Here is a 17,581-nt window from a genome sequence, read left to right on the forward strand (position 1 = left end):
GATGAAGAACTATCAATGAAATAGAATGATGGATGAAGGGAGTAATGGAATCCTTCACATCTGTGATTGGTGCCCAGACATGTTTGGTCAAACATTATTCTGGGTGTGTCAGTGAGGGGTTTTCTGGTTGAGATTAACATTTGAAGTGGTAGGCTGAGTCAAGCCGGTTGCCCTCCTTTTTGTGGGTGGGCCTCAACCACTCAGTTGAAGGCCTAAATGGAACAAAAAGGCTGATCCTCCCATGAGTAAGGGGGAACTCCTCTTGTCTGATTGTTGAACTGGGACATTAATCATTTCTTGCCTTTGGACTTGGAGTGGAAAGATCAGCTTTTCTAGGGTCAGTTCTCTGGGTCTCCAGCTTGCTGCCTGCAGATCTGAGGGCTTCTCAGCCTCCATAATCATGTAAGTCAGTTCCTTGTAATAAATCTCTTCCTTCTTCTTTCTCTCTATACATTCTTTTGCTTCTAGTTCTCTGGAGAAGCCGGACTAATTTAATGTCTAATGTCTATTGAGTTAAGTCAATATGTATCATTTTCTTTGTGACCCATGGCCACTCATGTGTTCTGGTATACAACCTACTTGTCATTATCATTCTGTCTTTATAGATTGTTCTAAACAAAAAAAAAACAAACTCTAACTTCCTGTATTTTCAAGGGTAACACTGTAAAAATACTTCCTGTATTTTCAAGGGTAACATTCACAACTGTGTGAATAAATGTCTCTGACAAACAGATATTATCCTTACCCAAGCTGTCTGGAGAGCAATTTGGACATTGGCAGGATAAATAGCTCTAGTTTATCCATTCAATGCATAATCAGACATTTAGCAAGCACCTACTATGTGCAAAGCATTATGCTAGGTTTTTCGGGGAGTTCTGAGATGAATCATCTCCTATGTGTGCCTGTGGGCCACTAAGGCTGAGAATATAGAATTGGATATTATGATGAGTTATGCTGCACTTATATTTTTGACATGCCATCTTTATAATCTCTTTTCCAATGCATATGGCTGAGGCATGATTCATAAATGTCTTTCTTCTCCAGAAAAAAAAAAACAGCCTTTTGTGAAAGAACAAAGAACTATGAGCATCAGTTTCAAAGTTAAAAATGTAGATATCATGGGCTTGTGACTGCAATCAATTTTTATTTGCTGGAAATTGTCCTAGTTTCTCCAATAGGCTTATCATAGTTATGAGTAATCAAGGAAAAAAAAATTTCCCTTAGTTACAATATTTTCCGACACACACAAAAATGAGAACCTTGATTTTGCAATTTAGTAAGTTAGTATCCATCACATAAAATATTGGAAAGTTTACAGTTGTAAATGCAGCCAACCAACCCCCACCCCCACATACAGGTCATGGGCTCATTCTCCATGCCATAACGTATTTTGGAATTTCTTAGGTTCCCAGTCAGAGTAAACAAAGTGATTGTGTGATGGCTAATGTTGGCACCACTTGATATTTTTCTCAGTACCTGAATATTTGGTTAAAATATATACACACTAAAGAAATTTGAGTAAGTCTAATTAAAATAAAAAGCAAACAAAACCAAGAAACACAGATAAAGGAAAATATAACAAAACAAGCTGAATTCTGTTCTTTATTATGTTTTATTTGGCTTCTGGTGACTTATAGTTGGAGTTCAGTATCTCTTTAACCCAAGGGTATAAAATTGGTACAACCAGAGCACCAAATTCAGGCACTGTTGACCAGTCAGCTGTTCCAGCCTGGTAACAGAATACAAACAGAAAACTGAATTAGGGTGGGGAAGTCCCATTTCTATTAGTCACGCTATGTGCATATCCATCTTACTTTCTCAACCAAGCTGTAGGCTTTTACCTCCCAAATGTAGACATGACAACAAATATTTATTTCTTTTGTTGATTTTTAATTTTAATATGCATTTTATGCACAGGAGGGCAATCAACACAATGAGACATCCCTGGTAATAGTTTTCTAGGCATATTGAAAAATGGATAGAGCTATTTTCTACTTTTTTAGCAAAAGGAATTTTTTTCTTTAATAAACAATATGGGGATAATTCTTGGACAGTGCGTGGCTCTCACTGAATCAATCCTACTAGCATTAATATTTTTGTAAACCACACTCCATGCACAAGGCATCTTAATTATCAGTAGATTTGAACATGAGCATCATTCACTTATATATAATTCTGCATGCAGGTGTTCTGCCTACCTTAAAATAAAATTAAACCTTTACATCACACACACACACACACACACACACACACACATATACGTATGATACGTGAATATATGTGTAATTTATATAAGATATACGTATATGTGTATATATACATGTGTATATATGAGAGAGAGAGAATAAATTGATACAGATTTCCAAAGCCTTAAAGTTTTTATTAATATCCTTAAGAGGGATAAAGAGTGTTAGCAGGAAGAATTAATGACAGGATTCTTTCCATCTCATGTTGTCGTTCTTGAAAGAAGATTTATGCTACAGTATTGGTTATTTCTTTTGATGCCCTCTAATGTCACACATACAAAGGAATCTCTTCCTTTTCAAATTGTTCATGTCTTATTATTAGTCTGTGTATAATGCCAAGTATGCTAGATTTGCAATCAGAATACTGTGTGACTCTGGAAGAGATCCTTAGCACTTCTATTTCTCTTTCTTTAGGAGCTGGGGATAATAACTCCTAACTTTCAGGGTTGTTATGGGACTTGACTGAGTCCATGAGAGTGCTTTGTACATCTCAAGCAGGTTCTAATATAGTTAGAGATATTACTATGAATTTTCACGGTGGTAAGTCATCTTGATCTATTTATGACCAATAATAGCATTGTGTAGGTTAGCATCTTATGGGCTAGCTATTACCCCAACAAGCATGGAAAATAGCCTTTTGGATATTTGCATCTCTTCACTGTTTGGGGCAGAAGAAAATACAGACAAGCAGTGAAAGGTACTGATTCAGAATCAGAAAATTCTAGGGACCTGAGAGGCTATTGTGTCTTTGGTTCTAGAGTAACAGGCAGATGATTTTGAGAGTGGCTACTTATAAGGCTGTGACTTCAATTCAGATGGAAAGTTTCTAGTCATTGTTATAATATGGGTAAAGAGCCATTTTAAAATATGATTATAATTTTTTATTCTCTTTTTTTTAGATGAAAAAATGTTCTAAGCAAATAGCCTCAAGATGCCTTCGTTTCCACTTTCTCATACCACCTCTGTCATTTTCCTACCCCATCTCACCCCTCTGTATAGGATGTGTTGTATGTTTCTTTACCACTGAAAGAACACTAACATTGATTCAAATTATAAGTAGCTGGTTGCTGGATCTCATACTTTTCATAAACTTTTCAAGATTATTCTATAATAATGGGTAACTTTTATTTGGAATGAACTGGATGAGTAAAATTAGTTTCTAAGTAATGAAAAGTTTAAATAAAAGTTACAATTTCAAAAATATTTCACAATATAGCTATAGAATTGTACTATAGAAATATTAAAGACCGTGTTGTATCCATCGTGAAAAATACAAGAGTGTAGGGAAGCTTTGAGCACCTGGGTTCAAATTATGCCTCTACCAATTCCTAGCTTTGTGACTGTGGTCTCAAGTCTCCTAACCAGTGCCAGTGATAGTTAGTCTTAGAGTCTAACAATATATAGGACCTAACTGACAAAGCCATTGTGAGGACTGACTGGATTAATACAAGCACTAAGAAAATTATCATAATAATTCGTGGCTATTTACCCTAATCCCCTCCACCTCTTCCTTTTTAGAAAGAAAATTCTTTTTAAATCCCCAAAATATAGGGGTGCCTGGGTGGCTCAGTCGGTTAAGCGGCCGACTCCGGCTCAGGTCATGATCTCCCGGTCCGTGAGTTCGAGCCCCGCGTCGGGCTCTGTGCTGACAGCTCAGAGCCTGGAACCTGTTTCAGATTCTGTGTCTCCCTCTCTCTGACCCTCCCCTGTTCATGCTCTGTCTCTCCCTGTCTCAAAAACAAATAAAACATTAAAAAAGATTTTAAAAAAATAAAAATAAATCCCCAAAATATAGACTAATCGTCTTATTGAACATTTGGCCAGCCTTTTTTTTTTCCTCCACAAATAGGTTGAGTTTCAACCAAATAACCTTTTATATAAATAAGAAGCCTTTTCAGGGGCACCTGGGTAGCTCAGTCCGTTAAGCATTCTCTTGATTTCGGCTTATGTTATGACCTCACGGTTTGTGAGTTTGAGCCCACATCAGACTCTGCACGGACAGTGAGGAATCTGCTTGGGATTCTGCCTCACTCTCTCTCTGCCCCTCCCCAATTCATTCTCTCTCTCTCTCTCTCTCTCAAAAATATATATAAACATTAAAAAAAAAAAAGAGGAGGGAAAGGGAAGATGGCGGCGTAGGAGGACGCTGGGCTCACCGCGCGTCCTGCTGATCACTTAGATTCCACCTACACCTGCCTAAAGAACCCAGAAAACCGCCAGAGGATTAGCAGAACGGAGTCTCCGGAGCCAAGCGCAGACGAGAGGCCCACGGAAGAGGGTAGGAAGGGCGGCGAGGCGGTGCGCGCTCCACGGACTGGCGGGAGGGAGCCGGGGCGGAGGGGCGGCTCGCCGGCCAAGCAGAGCCCCCGAGTCGGGCTGGCAAAAGCGGAGGGGCCGGACGGACTGTGTTCCGACAGCAAGCGCGACTTAGCGTCTGGGAGGTCAGAAGTTAACAGCTCTGCTCAGAAAGCGGGAAGGCTGGAGGACAAAGGGAGGGAGAGCTGCTGAGCCCCCGGACGGCAGAGCTCAGCTTGGCGGGGAACAAAGGCGCTCGCCAGCGCCATCTCCCCCGCCCATCCCCCAGCCAAAATCCCAAAGAGAACCAGTTCCTGCCAGGGAACTTGCTCGCTCCGCGCAAACACCCAACTCTGTGCTTCTGCGGAGCCAAACCTCCGGCAGCGGATCTGACTCCCTCCCGCTGCCACAGGGCCCCTCCTGAAGTGGATCACCTAAGGAGAAGCGAGCTAAGCCTGCCCCTCCCGCCCCCGTGCACCTTGCCTACCCACCCCAGCTAATACGCCAGCTCCCCAGCACCACAAGCCTGGCAGTGTGCAAGTAGACCAGACGGGCCACACCACCCCACAGTGAATCCCGCCCCTAGGAGAGGGGAAGAGAAGGCACTCACCAGTCTGACTGTGGCCCCAGCGGTGGGCTGGGGGCAGACATCAGGTCGGACTGCGGCCCCGCCCACCAACTCCAGTTATACACCACAGCACGGGGGAAGTGCCCTGCGGGTCCTCACCACTCCAGGGACTATCCAAAATGACCAAACGGAAGAATTCCCCTCAGAAGAATCTCCAGGAAATAACAACAGCTAATGAACTGATCAAAAAGGATTTAAATAATATAACAGAAAGTGAATTTAGAATAATAGTCATAAAATTAATCGCTGGGCTTGAAAACAGTATACAGGACAGCAGAGAATCTCTTGCTACAGAGATCAAGGGACTAAGGAACAGTCACGAGGAGCTGAAAAACGCTTTAAACGAAATGCAAAACAAAATGGAAACCACCACGGCTCGGATTGAAGAGGCAGAGGAGAGAATAGGTGAACTAGAAGATAAAGTTATGGAGAAAGAGGAAGCTGAAAGAAAGAGAGATAAAAAAATCCAGGAGTATGAGGGGAAAATTAGAGAACTAAGTGATACACTAAAAAGAAATAATATACGCATAATTGGTATCCCAGAGGAGGAAGAGAGAGGGAAAGGTGCTGAAGGGGTACTTGAAGAAATTATAGCTGAGAACTTCCCTGAACTGGGGAAGGAAAAAGGCATTGAAATCCAAGAGGCACAGAGAGCTCCCTTCAGACGTAACTTGAATCGATCTTCTGCACGACATATCATAGTGAAACTGGCAAAATACAAGGATAAAGAGAAAATTCTGAAAGCAGCAAGGGATAAACGTGCCCTCACATATAAAGGGAGACCTATAAGACTCGTGACTGATCTCTCCTTTGAAACTTGGCAGGCCAGAAAGGCTTGGCACGATATCTTCAGTGTGCTAAACAGAAAAAATATGCAGCCGAGAATCCTTTATCCAGCAAGTCTGTCATTTAGAATAGAAGGAGAGATAAAGGTCTTCCCAAACAAACAAAAACTGAAGGAATTTGTCACCACGAAACCAGCCCTACAAGAGATCCTAAGGGGGATCCTGTGAGACAAAGTACCAGAGACATCACTACAAGCATAAAACATACAGACATCACAATGACTCTAAACCCGTATCTTTCTATAATAACACTGAATGTAAATGGATTAAATGCGCCAACCAAAAGACATAGGGTATCAGAATGGATAAAAAAACAAGACCCATCTATTTGCTGTCTACAAGAGACTCATTTTAGATCTGAGGACACCTTTAGATTGAGAGTGAGGGGATGGAGAACTATTTATCATGCTACTGGAAGCCAAAAGAAAGCTGGAGTAGCCATACTTATATCAGACAAACTAGACTTTAAATTAAAGGCTGTAACAAGAGATGAAGAAGGGCATTATATAATAATTACAGGGTCTATCCATCAGGAAGAGCTAACAATTATAAATGTCTATGCGCCAAATACCGGAGCCCCCAGATATATAAAACAGTTACTCATAAACATAAGCAACCTTATTGATAAGAATGTGGTCATTGCAGGGGACTTTAACACACCACTTACAGAAATGGATAGATCATCTAGACACACAGTCAATAAAGAAACAAGGGCCCTGAATGATACATTGGATCAGATGGACTTGACAGATATATTTAGAACTCTGCATCCCAAAGCAACAGAATATACTTTCTTCTCGAGTGCACATGGAACATTCTCCAAGATAGATCATATACTGGGTCACAAAACAGCCCTTCATAAGTTTACAAGAATTGAAATTATACCATGCATACTTTCAGACCACAATGCTATGAAGCTTGAAATCAACCACAGGAAAAAGTCTGGAAAACCTCCAAAAGCATGGAGGTTAATGAACACCCTACTAACGAATGAGTGGGTCAACCAGGCAATTAGAGAAGAAATTAAAAAATACATGGAAACAAACGAAAATGAAAATACAACAATCCAAACGCTTTGGGACGCAGCGAAGGCAGTCCTGAGAGGAAAATACATTGCAATCCAGGCCTATCTCAAGAAACAAGAAAAATCCCAAATACAAAATCTAACAGCACACCTAAAGGAAATAGAAGCAGAACAGCAAAGGCAGCCTAAACCCAGCAGAAGAAGAGAAATGATAAAGATCAGAGCAGAAATAAACAATATAGAATCTAAAAAAACTGTAGAGCAGATCAACGAAACCAAGAGTTGGTTTTTTGAAAAAATAAACAAAATTGACAAACCTCTAGCCAGGCTTCTCAAAAAGAAAAGGGAGATGACCCAAATAGATAAAATCATGAATGAAAATGGAATGATTACAACCAATCCCTCAGAGATACAAACAATTATCAGGGAATACTATGAAAAATTATATGCCAACAAATTGGACAACCTGGAAGAAATGGACAAATTCCTAAACACCCACACTCTTCCAAAACTCAATCAGGAGGAAATAGAAAGCTTGAACAGACCCATAACCAGCGAAGAAATTGAATCGGTTATCAAAAATCTCCCAACAAATAAGAGTCCAGGACCAGATGGCTTCCCAGGGGAGTTCTACCAGACGTTTAAAGCAGAGATAATACCTATCCTTCTCAAGCTATTCCAAGAAATAGAAAGGGAAGGAAAACTTCCAGACTCATTCTATGAAGCCAGTATTACTTTGATTCCTAAACCAGACAGAGACCCAGTAAAAAAAGAGAACTACAGGCCAATATCCCTGATGAATATGGATGCAAAAATTCTCAATAAGATACTAGCAAATCGAATTCAACAGCATATAAAAAGAATTATTCACCATGATCAAGTGGGATTCATTCCTGGGATGCAGGGCTGGTTCAACATTCGCAAATCAATCAACGTGATACATCACATTAACAAAAAAAAAGAGAAGAACCATATGATCCTGTCAATCGATGCAGAAAAGGCCTTTGACAAAATCCAGCACCCTTTCTTAATAAAAACCCTTGAGAAAGTCGGGATAGAAGGAACATACTTAAAGATCATAAAAGCCATTTATGAAAAGCCCACAGCTAACATCATCCTCAATGGGGAAAAACTGAGAGCTTTTTCCCTGAGATCAGGAACACGACAGGGATGCCCACTCTCACCGCTGCTGTTTAATATAGTGCTGGAAGTTCTAGCATCAGCAATCAGACAACAAAAGGAAATCAAAGGCATCCAAATTGGCAAAGATGAAGTCAAGCTTTCGCTTTTTGCAGATGACATGATATTATACATGGAAAATCCGATAGACTCCACCAAAAGTCTGCTAGAACTGATACATGAATTCAGCAAAGTTGCCGGATACAAAATCAATGTACAGAAATCAGTTGCATTCTTATACACTAACAATGAAGCAACAGAAAGACAAATAAAGAAACTGATCCCATTCACAATTGCACCAAGAAGCATAAAATACCTAGGAATAAATCTAACCAAAGATGTAAAAGATCTGTATGCTGAAAACTATAGAAAGCTTATGCAGGTAATTGAAGAAGATATAAAGAAATGGAAAGACATTCCCTGCTCATGGATTGGAAGAATAAATATTGTCAAAATGTCAATACTACCCAAAGCTATCTACACATTCAATGCAATCCCAATCAAAATTGCACCAGCATTCTTCTCGAAACTAGAACAAGCAATCCTAAAATTCATATGGAACCACAAAAGGCCCCGAATAGCCAAAGTAATTTTGAAGAAGAAGACAAAAGCAGGAGGCATCACAATCCCAGACTTTAGCCTCTACTACAAAGCTGTCATCATCAAGACAGCATGGTATTGGCATAAAAACAGACACATAGACCAATGGAATCGAATAGAAACCCCAGAATTAGACCCACAAACGTATGGCCAACTCATTTTTGACAAAGCAGGAAAGAACATCCAATGGAAAAAAGACAGTCTCTTTAACAAATGGTGCTGGGAGAACTGGACAGCAACATGCAGAAGGTTGAAACTAGACCACTTTCTCACACCATTCACAAAAATAAACTCAAAATGGATAAAGGACCTGAATGTGAGACAGGAAACCATCAAAACCTTAGAGGAGAAAGCAGGAAAAGACCTCTCTGACCTCAGCCGTAGCAATCTCTTACTCGGCACATCCCCAAAGGCAAGGGAATTAAAAGCAAAAGTGAATTACTGGGACCTTATGAAGATAAAAAGCTTCTGCACAGCAAAGGAAACAACCAACAAAACTAAAAGGCAACCAACGGAATGGGAAAAGATATTTGCAAATGACACATCGGACAAAGGGCTAGTATCCAAAATCTATAAAGAGCTCATCAAACTCCACACCCGAAAAACAAATAACCCAGTGAAGAAATGGGCAGAAAACATGAATAGACACTTCTCTAAAGAAGACATCCGGATGGCCAACAGGCACATGAAAAGATGTTCAACGTCGCTCCTCATCAGGGAAATACAAATCAAAACCACACTCAGATACCACCTCACGCCAGTCAGAGTGGCCAAAATGAAGAAATCAGGAGACTATAGATGCTGGAGAGGATGTGGAGAAACGGGAACCCTCTTGCACTGTTGGTGGGAATGCAAATTGGTGCAGCCGCTCTGGAAAGCAGTGTGGACGTTCCTCAGAAAATTAAAAATAGACCTACCCTATGACCCAGCAATAGCACTGCTAGGAATTTATCCAAGGGATACAGGAGTACTGATGCATAGGGGCACTTGTACCCCAATGTTTATAGCAGCACTCTCAACAATCGCCAAATTATGGAAAGAGCCTAAATGTCCATCAACTGATGAATGGATAAAGAAATTGTGGTTTATATACACAATGGAATACTACGTGGCAATGAGAAAGAATGAAATATGGCCTTTTGTAGCAACGTGGATGGAACTGGAGAGTGTGATGCTAAGTGAAATAAGCCATACAGAGAAAGACAGATACCATATGGTTTCACTCTTATGTGGATCCTGAGAAACGTAACAGAAACCCATGGGGGAGGGGAAGGGAAAAAAAAAAAAAAAAAGAGGTTAGAGTGGGAGAGAGCCAAAGCATAAGAGACTGTTAAAAACTGAGAACAAACTGAGGGTTGATGGGGGGTGGGAGGGAGGGCAGGGTGGGTGATGGGTATTGAGGAGGGCACCTTTTGGGATGAGCACTGGGTGTTGTATGGAAACCAATTTGACAGTAAATTTCATATATTAAAAAATAAATAAATAAATTTAAAAAAAAAAAAAAAAAAAAAAAGAGGAAACCAGTTCAATGACAGGAACATACCTACTGATCAGTTGCACTATGTCCCAGCACACTGAGAAAACAGAGTAATGGTAGTAATGGTCCTGGTTCATTTATCTAGGCAATGTTTACAAACTCAAAAGCAATATACTGACTTGTCTTCAACTAACAAAAACATTTATGTAAAGGACTCAGACCAGGAATAGGGCCTAGCAAATAAAAACTGGAGTACCAGGCAGTCTGAGAAGTAAAAACGTAAGCAGATACCTTGTACTGTAGGGAAGTCAACAATAGTAACTGTAAAGAGGATAGAGTATTGAACATGAGAAGTACATGGAAACCAGGGCTCATTCTGGGGGCCCAGAATTTTGGGTCCATCCATGAGGTGCTAGGAGTTTGGGTACACTACCTCAAGTCTGATGGGTCACTAAACAGCCTTACACTTTCGCTCCAGACTTGTCATTCTGTGCTCCTGTGTTCTCCTGTGCTGGAGAGGTGGTCAGCATTGCACTAGATATGGCTAGATATGGCTCTACATCAAATACAGACCTTAGGCTAAGTGTTAAAGGCAATATGAACTCTAATCCAAAGCTGAGGCTGCATCACCATCATTAGGGTGACCAACTCATTCCAGAGGGCCCTGGGCTTTCCTGATGTTAGCACACAAATCCCATGCCCGGGAACACCCTCATTTGCAGGAAAACCAGCATATGCTGGTCAACCTAATCATCACAGAATGGATAACATAGAATAATATGTTACAATCAAATCTTATAAAATTTGTAATGGTTCAAACTTTCAGGAGTCAACCTTTAAGGGTGTGGGACCTAGTGTGGGAAAAGCAGTTTCTCAGCACAGATGTGTGGTCCCTAAACTGCACATCTGGGCTGTGAACAGATGTTTATTTTCAGCCGAAGTGAGTAGAGGAACAAAGATCTTGGTGGCTAACTCTGCCAGTTTAGGCAACAATTCTAGGTGGCATGACAAGGTGTCCAACTTTATCTATTTTCTTACAGTGATGACAGAAGTGAAGCTTTCCTTCCTCTTCAGCTCCTGCACTTAATAATTTAGTCAAGGATGATGAAGCAATTTCAGTAAGTTAATCCCATGAACTAAATACTTAACTATTTGAAAAACCCTTATTTTATGTATAAAATGAACATGTTGTTCACAATCACCATTCATTATTGCAGCAGCATCCTCTGAACTCATAAATAAATATTTATACTTCAACTGAATCACAAAGAATCTCAGAAACCAAAACACACAAGGAAATTTTAATTGCACTTACATCTAAAATGCTTTACTTGTATGTGAAAGTGAATATTCTGACAATCACAAGCCATCTAAATGACATGCCCCTGTTTATGCAACTGATGTTGATTCATGGATTAGACCCAAGGGTAATTTACCCAATCTCACGGTCACTGATCACACACACACATCGTTTCAGAGACACCAGGAATGACACTACAGTTAGGCATTCAGTTATTTGGCCTTCCAAAGGCTGAGGCTGAAGTCAAAGCAAAGAGCAGATATTAGACTTTGGAGACCAAAGTCTAATGATGCACCTTGCCTATTTGGAGACCACCGAACACAGGCTTAAGGAGGTGCTAAGGCCGAGTGCAATGAGCTTGCATTGGCCCTGGCCACTCTTGATTGCTTCTAGTGTTGCTTCTCCCATTGACTTGTCCACTTACACATCATACCTGAGGGCATTCAATAGGGCATGTCCTTGTCCTCAAGCACAAGGCTAAATGAGCGAAGGCTGTACTAGGTGCAAATTCCCAGGGCTATTAGGATTGCACAATTAGGCAGGAACAGTATGCATGTAATGTCTGTGTGTGTGTGTGTGTGTGTGTGTGTGTGTGTGTATGTGTGGTAAGCATGTTAGCAGGCATTCGAACAGATCAGATAGGGTGCTCTACTCAATACAATAACTTGAGATTATTTGTGGAACCCTTGCACCTATGGCTGGTAGTTTGAGCCAATATTTATAAGGAACTGAACCCTGTTAACTTTCCTCTGTCTTTTTTTGCCCGTCACAACTGGATTCAACAACAGCTTCTGTCTACACTCTCAGGGATGATCTTTTTTCCTTTAAGGGATGGGGTGGATATTAACATCTCTGCAGTCACTCCTCCCACACCCCACCGGTCCCAAGTCACTTTTTTTTCTTTCTTCACTTTTTTTTTAATGTACTACAATTTGCATAATATAAAATTTATCAGTTTAACCATTTGCAAGTGTATGGGTCAGTGGCTTTCAGTACAATCACAGTGCTGCATAATCGTCACCACCATGTATCTCCAAGACTTTTTAATCTGCTCTCACTGAAACTCTGTACCCATTAAACAATAACTTTCTTTTTTGTTTTAAGTTTATTTATTTACTTTGAGAAAGAGAGAAAGAGCAAGTAGGGGAGGGGCAGAGAGAGAGAAAGAAAGAATCCCAAGAAGGCTCTGTGTGGTCACCACAGAGCCAGAGGCCGGGCTCAAACTCATGAACCATGAGATCATGACCTGAGAAGACGATAGCCGCTTAACCAACTGAGCCACCCAGGTGACCCTAAACAATAACTTTCTTTTTTTTTTTAATTTTTTATTTTTGAGAGAGAGAGAGAGAGAGAGAGAGAGAGGTGGAGACAGAGCATGAACTGCAGAGGAGCAGAGAGGGAGGGAGGCACAGAATCTGAAGCAGTCTCCAGGTTCTGAGCTTTCAGGACAGAGCCCAATGTGGGGCTCAAACTCACGAACCATGAGATCATGACCTGAGCTGAAGTTGAACGCTTAACCGACTGAGCCACCCAGGCACCCCTAAACAGTAACTTTCTATTCCCCCTCCTCACAGCCCCTGGCAACAACTCTTCTACTTTCTGTCCCTCTGAATGTGACTATTCTAGGTACCTTATGTAAGTGGAATCATTTGGCATGTGTCCTTTCATAACTGGTTTAGCTCACTTAAAATAATATCTTCAAAGTTCATCCATCTTGTAGAACATGTCAGAATTTCCTTCCTATTTAAGACTGAATAATGTTCCATTTATGTATTCAGCACCTTTTGTTTATCCATTCATTTGTTGATGGATACTAGGTTGCTTCCACCTTTTGTGAATAATACTGCTATGAACACGGGTCTAGAAACACCTATTTGAGTCCCTGCTTTTCATTTTTGGGGGAGCATATACCCAGTGGAATTGCTGGATCCTATGGTTCAACTTACCGTTGATGAAACTTAGAATTGTCAGGTTCCTCTATGCCAGGATGTAGGATCCCAGACAGGATTAGTGGGCTCTTGCTCTGCTTTGTCTCTTTTATAGAAGAATCTGCTACATTCAGGAAGAATTCAGGGGTATCCTTGTGTACCCCAAATTTAACTTTTTTTCCCTTCTCTGTGATCTCTCTCCTTGAATCCCATCCACAGGACCAGGCTTCTTACCAGATCAAGTTTTCACTCCACAGACCTGCCTTTCTCTCAAGGAAGCCCTCCAGAGTGGAGCCCCACCCTTCCCAGCTTGGGTTGGTTTGTTGCGTGATTCTGCAGGTGGATTAGCAGGAATAATGGACTTAATAGACGGCACCTATGTGCAAGGGTCTTTGGGACTACGTTGGACTGATTGAAGTGCCTACCTCAATCGGCAAATGCAAATTGCAATCAAGAAAAGAATCCAGAACTCACGGCAAGAGATGCAGAGACAAACATCAGAACAGAGACATGAGGCAAAACCAGGTATAAGAAATCATTCAAGAAAGAAAAGAGAAATCATTCCGTGTCAGAAGCCAATATCATCAGAAGCAGGTGAGTCAGACGAGTGAGTGATGAGTTGAGACAAAGAACTGAAAGGCCTAACAAAGTCAAGTTTTGGGAGGTCTGGTTTTATTGGGTGCTGCCCCCGTGTCTCAGCTCAGGCTGCTCCTTTGAGCTTTGTGCTTGCTGACATGTCCCATTTCTGTTGTTGGGGGTAGGGGGGATCTTACTACCATGAATGCAGAGAACTCTCTGGTGACAACTGCTCCCTGCGTGATTCCATTCCACAACTTCAACCACTGCCTGACACTACTGTTTCTGTAGTCGAAGAGTATCATTAACATAACTCAGTGACTAGAAGCATCTATCTTAGGCCTGCTTCTGACTAGAAAGAAGTCTGCCCTAAGCATTAGTAACCAGTGATGTGGACCTTACCTGGTTCAAATGTATGCCACCTCTGTAGTCTGGACACTTTCAACTAAAAACTTAGATTAAAACATTAGTCCGGGCCTATAATCACCCTTTGCAGAAACAAATGCAAAATCTCAACCTGGACTACTCAAGATTCCTCACTGCCAGCAGGTGATGTTCAGTGAGACAGTGGCCTGAGAGATTTCAGGATCTGAAGAAAGCATTTCAGATTCACAAAGAACGATATTTTCCACTGCATTGCTAAATGTGCCACATAAGATTCCCACAAACAAATATAATCACAAGGGGAAAGTCACCACAGACAAGCTTAGAGATCTTTTGTGTCCCCCACCGGAAACAACAATGGTTATATTGTCTTTTTGTTTTAGCTACCAATGATTTAAGCCAAACTCTTTGCTCAATTACAGTTATTAACTCCTACCAGGTAATGGTAACATCTATTAATCCTGCTCTTTTCTTCTTAGCTCATATATACTGTGTTGTTTTTCCCAGGGAAGGAACCATGAAGGAAGGGGAATGTCTGCTTGGGATTGGAGCTCTTGATATTCCTGTCCCTTCTCATGTTTAAGGTCCTGGGACTAAGATCTGAGACTGCAGTCCAGGCCTCAGGAAACCTCTCAAGATGCAAATGCAGTCCCCACCATGTGTCCTAATTGTCTTGCTCTGGTGACCCTCGTTACCTCTCTGCCTCTTCACTTAGATTCTTCAGGTCAGTTGTCCAGCTGGACTTTCTATGTGGCTTTGTGCATAATAAACATGGTCTGTGTCGTATAATTTTGGGATCTCTGATTTAGTATATCCTGCTTCAGCCCAAAAATGCTAATATCTAGGTGTTTATCAAAGAGGAGAGTTAAAGTTATAAAAAAAGAAATGACAAAATGAATAGAGGATTGATTACCTCCTTGTTACTTCCTTAAAATGGTAGAATGCATTTGCAGAGTCACACTTGCAGTTATCATGATCAGCGGCAGTTAAAATGGCATAATGAACCCACAAGTTTATGACTGTAGCTCCAGATGAACACGATAGATCACCCTACTGTACAAGAAACAGCACCCAATTCAGCTGTGGTTTCCACTTACAGAAATCTTCCTCAGAAAAGGAGCGGAGTCACTGTAGGGAAATGCCATTAATGCTCACCCAAGTGAGAAGAATCTATATCATGGGGAGGGAAATAGCCACAGAACACCAGATGTTTGCTAATTATTTTCAAATGAAATTGACTAGACTAAGTTTTAAACAAAGATAATCTGAGAGGGTAAAATAATGTTATTCTTCCCTTGACTTTTATAAGTAGGGGTAATTAATCTAGCTGCAGTATTGTCTCTGTCCAGTCCTATCTCCAGTAATTAAATCCTTGGTTTTGACACAGGAGTTATATTCAGTGTCTGTATGGCTGGGTACTGGTTAGCTCGGGAGTTTCTGCAAAGCTTCCCTTTCCTACCTCCCCTCTGTTCTCTCTATGTATAAGCTGTTCCCCATCTTACCTCCTTCTTCTTGGCCTGCTATGTTTGAATTCAATGTAAAGTGGCTTAGAACTTCCCACCTCAAGACTAATTGAAGGGCACATCAGATGATGTCTCCAGGAATCTCCAAATTATTTGAGCCTGCAGGCCTCTAAAGGTTTGGGCAAGAACCCAGCAGTTTTGACAGGTGCATCTCTACTCTTCTTGGGTTATAAGCTAATTCTGGAAAGCATAGACCTTCATTCACGAGGAACAATAAGTGAAAACATTGAAGCAGAGCAAAATTAAAGCTGTGTTTCAAAGGAAATGGAGCTCACAGGAGAGTTAAGATGGCTCTCCACCTAAAACACACAAACCGTGAGAAACAGACACATGTAGAAACTATTTTGTCCATGTTCTAAACACAACTCAGAGGGGTGCTCTACTTCTAAATCTAAAACAGACAGGAGTAAAAAGGGAACCACTTGATATAGGTATGGAAGTATAAATATGATTTCCAAATTAAAAACTGTGTTGCAGACAATAATATGAAATGGATCCTGCTAAACATTGCATTTCTAAAGTATGAAGACAAATACAAGAATATATTCTCTTGATCTCAAGTATGGCTTGGTGTGGCATAGAGTTTGAGGGATATAATATTTTCCCTTATCAACTCTGTTGACATTGTCCCAAAAAGTTAATATCTTTTCTATATAAAACATTCATGGAAAACAATGAAAACAATGACAAAACCAAAAAGGTACATCCAAAGAACGGTTTACAGTTGCCTTAGCCTCTTAAAACAGAGGCATGAATGGGAATTTTGTGTCCCCAAATAATTTATTTGGGGGAGAGGGGATGAATGCAGAAAAGAGAAGTGAGGAGCTGAGCAGATTAAACTGGGGGAGGAGGAAAAGCTAATACAATGATGTGTGGTTGACTTGGCCACCACCTTGGGCAACTGAGGCTGGATCCCACTGGGATATTCTTAGGAGTACAGAGAACATGCAGAATCACCCACCCAAGGATGGCTGGGGAAAAGCACCCGCTCACCATCTTCCATAGCCCATTGGTTGAAAGTTGTCCTGGGGCTGCTAAATGCCCCACACTTCTGAGCTGGGCAGGGTCAGAGAAGAGAAAAGAAGAATCCCACCAACACACTGAGAGGACTGCTGGGAACAGGACCACAGCGGGTACTGAGTGCCAAGTGAATTAGTCCCTTGCTTACAACTCCCACATCTGAAGTCTGAGGCTGAGAAGCATCTGGTACGATAAAAGATTTTTCTGTGAGAAAAATACACCAGAAAAGTGTTTACCTTCACTACTCATCAAAGGAATGCAAATCACAACAGCAAATCTCTTCCTCAGATGAATTTAAAGTGATTTTTAAAATGATCACTCTTTTTTTACTCAATTTTTTTTAATGTTCATTTTTTTTTTTAGAAAGAGAGACAGAGTGTGAGCAAGGAAGGGGCAGAGAGAGGGAGACACAGAACTCGAAGCAGGCTTCAGGCTCTGAGCTGTCAGCACAGAGCCTGTGTAGGGCTCAAACTCAGGAACCGTGAGATCATGACCTGAGCTGAAGTAGGATGCTTAACTGAGCCACCCAGGCACCCCTAAAATTGTTATTCTTAAG

The 17,581-nt window shown here is 41.0% G+C and overlaps 1 long non-coding RNA gene across 1 annotated transcript in view; it reads left to right on the plus strand.

The window, feature by feature from the left end:
- Positions 1 to 15,264, plus strand: part of LOC131512336 (uncharacterized) — a 62,944-nt gene extending 47,680 nt beyond the window's left edge. Inside the window, exons 2-3 of the long non-coding RNA XR_009262093.1 lie at positions 13,742 to 14,116; positions 15,067 to 15,264. This is a non-coding gene — a long non-coding RNA (uncharacterized LOC131512336). The remainder of the gene's footprint in view (positions 1 to 13,741; positions 14,117 to 15,066) is intronic.
- Positions 15,265 to 17,581: the final 2,317 nt, after the last annotated feature.

The sequence above is a fragment of the Neofelis nebulosa genome, chromosome 5 (genome assembly GCF_028018385.1).
Source record: "Neofelis nebulosa isolate mNeoNeb1 chromosome 5, mNeoNeb1.pri, whole genome shotgun sequence".
Taxonomy (NCBI): domain Eukaryota; kingdom Metazoa; phylum Chordata; class Mammalia; order Carnivora; family Felidae; genus Neofelis; species Neofelis nebulosa.